Source organism: Acyrthosiphon pisum, chromosome A2 (genome assembly GCF_005508785.2).
Source record: "Acyrthosiphon pisum isolate AL4f chromosome A2, pea_aphid_22Mar2018_4r6ur, whole genome shotgun sequence".
Lineage (NCBI taxonomy): Eukaryota > Metazoa > Arthropoda > Insecta > Hemiptera > Aphididae > Acyrthosiphon > Acyrthosiphon pisum.
Window position 1 is genome coordinate 74,306,656 of NC_042495.1, and position 5,214 is coordinate 74,311,869.

Sequence of the window (5,214 nt, forward strand, 5' to 3'; positions counted from 1 at the left end):
TATAATTATTATTAGTTGAGTTTCATATTAAAATATAAATAATTTGTTATGATTTGAGATTGTAGTTCAGACAATGTGAGTCAAAATAATTTTTATGACAAACTGAAATATGATAAAATGTGTTAATTTTAAAAATAATAATATTATAGCTATAAATTGTTATATTTGTTATCTGTTTAAGATAAAATCACTGTAACAGTACCATTTATTCAGCTTAAAATGTAAAATGCATTATTTAATTTTCAATCATGTTTTTAGTGCACAAATAAATTAGATAAATAAGCTTGTGTGTATAAAAAAACTAAATAAAACAATTAACTCTATTTTTTTGAAAAATGCTTAAATTAACATATTTTAAGTACCTACAATATAGTTAAAAAAATAAATAAAATAGGTACGAAATATTTGATTTTGAATGGGTTGATTTCGATAATGATTTTCTTTATACTTAAACAGTAATACATATTGATTAACTAATTTTTATATTTTAAAAGTCCCTTGGTAAATTTGAAACTATAATTATTATATTTCATCCTTAATTTTGTATAGATTTGTCACTTATAATTACTCCTGAAATTTGTCAACACATATCAGTATGTAAATTAATTTTACCGGGACCTTTGTTTTTATACCGGTTTGTGTTAACAAATTTCTACAGTGAAACATTTATGTTTAATGAATAGATTTATATCCTTCCAATAATGAAAGCACATTAATTTCAGAAACCTTTTTTATAAGGATATCGCTCATCTATTATTACTAAACATATTTTTATTTAAAAGTTTATGTACCTTATGTATATTTTAATTTTTAAAGTATTAAAGTTGAATTTATTGATTTGTGTCAAATGTTACATCATTTTAAAATGAAAGACTAAATTGTGTATTACAGACTTATTCTGTATAAATATAATATAATAGATAAATTCTTTTGTAAATATAATATTATGTAATATTTTTTTTTCTAATATAAAAATTATAAATTATGAACTGTTAAACTACCTGATTAATTCATTTATAATGTGACTTATTTACTAACAACTTTAATTCGATAAATGGTTTTATTTATTGTACAAGTAGGTATTAGGTACCTAAGATAACATTTTATGTATTGACTAGGTTCTCAACTGTTGTCTCACTGGAAAATTGTATTTTTATAATTGTATTTTATTAATTTTTAGCCTTTTGGTTTTTTTTTCATAAAAACGGTATAATATTAGTATAAATTTATAAATTTTTTTTAATACCCATCAGATGTTCTAAGTTTGTTACCATTTATTTAGGCTTAAGTTAGGTTATTATTGTGAATAAAATCTCCATAGAGAACCTCTGGACTTGAATAGATAATAATATAATATATTTATTGTTGGAAAAGACAATTTATTAACCAATTACATACAAATTATACTTTTTGATAAATATTATTTTTCAGTTAAACATACATTAATTTTTTAATGCTTATGGCTTATTGTGTTTTGGGAACTACATACATTTCTATTGTTAAAAAGCTAGAGAAAGCTTTGCTCTCTTAAGTCCTTGTTCGATAATAAATCCAGTGGCGTATTTAATATTTTATAGGGGGCGGATGTCAAGAATTTACATATATAATAGCTTACAAATTACAATGTAATAGTTATAATATAATTATACACATGTATTTAAAGAGACATGGGGGCAGATTTATCCTCATATCTGCCCCCGTAAATATGCTTCTGAATAAATCATTGTATTATTAACAAATTCAAATGAACAAACATAATATATTGGTACTTATGGTAAACAAATGTTATAACATTGTAACTAGTAAGTGCACATAACATATATTAATATAAGTGATATGTACATTTGTTATAGATAATAGATATAATTAGATTTTGAGAATAAGATTAAGCTGTTATCCTGTTAACTTTGTGTACATTTTTCTAGTTTTAATAGCTAAAACTAAAAATTGTATTAGTATAATATACTTTTTATATTTACACTGTTCCAAAATGAGATCTTACAGCTGACACTCATCTTATTTGGATGGGCCAAAATGAATATATTTATATAATTATTTAAATAATTATTATAAATCATAATCAATTCTTAAAATAAATGTATCAAAATCAAAGGTAAAATTATTGATATTTTAATAAATCAAACAAACATTTTTGAATATTTAATGTTTGCTATTTAATTTTAGTAATACTACACAGTAATATACTACTATTACAATGTAGAAAAGATATCTTCTCTACATCATGACTACTATGCAGTTGTAGGCATAGGCGGAGCCACAGGACGTGCAGGGTATGCAGCTGCACTCCCTAATCGCCCTGAAGGCTGCTTTGACTCAAGTTTAAAATTAATTAATAAAAGTAAAATCTATGAATGGTTAATTTGGCTGAAGTCTAATGATCATTATAAATGCTAATCATTATATTTGTTCCTAACAATGTATTTTCCATGTATTCATTTTCCAAGCAGACAGTTCCTAACTGTATTTTTCTATATAACATAATTCAAAATAATAAATATCATTTCTATGTCATTTTCAATTTTTTCAATTTAATTTATTTTTTTAGAATTAACTGATTATATTCTATAACAAAAATATTGCCAACCGCTGGAAGAATTCAACTACGCTAACATTCGGCATATTATTTAAAATTAATAAAAATTTGAAATTTTGTTTTTAAAAGCTTGAATAATGAATAAGCTAATAATTAAATAATAAGCTTACAATTTATAAATAACAATTAATTACAGTGACCTATAAAATATCCAAAAATAGTGATTTTATAGATAACCCCCACCCCCTCCCCATAAATTGTGGTGGGCTGATTTAGATTCTACATACGCTAAACTGGCTCCGCCTATGGTCGTAGGCTGTGGTTGGATTGACTGGTATAATATATTAGATAACTGAAACTAAAAAATAAAAATAAAATATTTTGAAGTTTTGAACCATGAGTTATTTTCATTATGTAGTCAGTAACCTGATAAAAATACTGTAAAATCATGCTACAAAGGGATAAATCTAAAAATAGAAACTTTCTCAATTTTAATATCTTTTAAATGAGGGTAGTTCCAAATGCATGAAGTGACATTGAATATTGACGACCACCACATATAGCAAAACTGGTCAGATACTGCATATTATTATGATTAAGCCCATGAAGACATCGGCCACTATGCAGAAGTCAGCAAAAAGGAATGATATCAAACAAAAACCTAACCGTGCAAAAAGGACCAAGTCATAGACAGGGGCGGCTCCAGGGGGGGCAAAAAATTCATATTAAATTATAATAATTTTGTCATATTATGGACTATATGGGCCATAGAGGTATGACGGTGTATACGATGTACCTGCTGGCGGCTATCTATATTATGAAGAACCAAAAAGGCTATAAATAAACTATATTAATATAAAATATACATACTATGGTATCATAACTATGATATTATTATTTTATTATGTTCAAATTTCAAAACATGAATATTGAATTGCGTAGCACGCATTTCTGTACGGACTACGGGAATACTAAGAAGTATTTATTAATTAATTAATGTACCTATATAATAAAGTAGATATACTAGATCAAATAGATCATATTATTGATATTTTTGCCAATTTAAAAAATAGACGACTTGGATTTATGTTGTAAAAATTGTTGTTTTCTTTTTGTTATAAGTAGGGCTAGGATTTTGTAGCATTTGCATTTTCTTTCGTAGTACTACAGGACATAGCTAATCAAAAACAAAATTCGATCCATTCATCACAGAGTTCAAATATGCAATTTTGATTTTGCTTTTTTTGCATTTTCTTATGATATTCGTAAATAAATGCTTTTTTGGTACTTCTTTATCAGTTTATTAGCTTTTTAATTAGTTTTTGTTAATTATACTCATATTTAACATTTTTAGAACATTTACGTACATATTTATCCAAATTATTATTTATTAATTTATTTTAATTGTATTATTATATATACTTATTTCGTGATTTAGTAGTGAAATATTATCGCCTTATCTGAAAATAGATTCTTAGATTTTGTCAAAGTGATTACCGAGTGGGGAGTAGTGGTTACGTAATACGTTGACATTTATCGATATTTAATAAAACAGTTTTAAATTTATTTTTTTCAATATTTATAAATTTAGCTTAGTTGCTCTAAGAATTACTTAGTGTGAACATATAAAAATGTGTTAAATAAATTGTTTTTTGATATTAAAAATATTTTTCAGCCAAACTTAAAAATGTTCAAGTCTTTTTTAGTTGCATTTTCTTGGTTAAAATGCTTTTTTTTTTAGCATTATTGGCAATTTTTTAATTCCTTTGTTGTAGGTTTTTAGTGCTTTATTTTCCTAGCCCTAGTTATAAGATTATGTGATAACTTGCCCCCCCCCCCAACCAAGGCTCTGGAGCCGCCACTGGTCCTAGACCCAAAAAGTCTATCTATCAAAGTAATGAGACCTGTATTGCGATCAAGTATGTTCTTTCTTTACTCAATAACCTAAATATAAAAATACATTTATGAACAAATCTATTTCAGTTGTTGACAAGTTCAAAGAAAACAAATTCAGAAACTAGCCAAGTGACAAGCAATACAATTAAAAAAGATTTGTTGCACATGAATATATTTGAATATTAGGTCATTGAATATTGACTAAAAAATAACATACTTGGTCGCAGTTTAGGTTTCACTACTTTGATGGTCTTGCAGACATTTTTGGGCCTGGGACTTGGCCTTTTAGTCCTATTAGATTTTTTTCTTGGATTTATTTATATAAATATACAAAATACAACTTAATAATGTAAAATTGTAAAGATAACTAAAATGTTTACAACTTAAAGTGCCTTAAACCAATTTAAATTTTAAATAAAAAATTTGACCTTTTGGTTTAGTTAATACCTCATAGGAAAAACAATCATATAGAATTATAGACAATAAATTACAGCTGATTCTAATGTATTATATTTTAAATTCAAATTGTTTAATTTTCAAAATGTACAAATCGTTAGGTATACTCGGTGATTCTTTTATTATAGAACACTCATTATTTCAAAAAGTATAAATTTTTTTGAAAATATTTTTTTACATAGTTTCTAGTCGCTTATAAAACAACGTTTTACTTAAAAAATTATATTTTTAAATATTTTTTAACCTTATAATTTTTTAAGTTTTTTACTTTTTTGAATGACAACATAGGGTTTTATTTTATTTCCAAA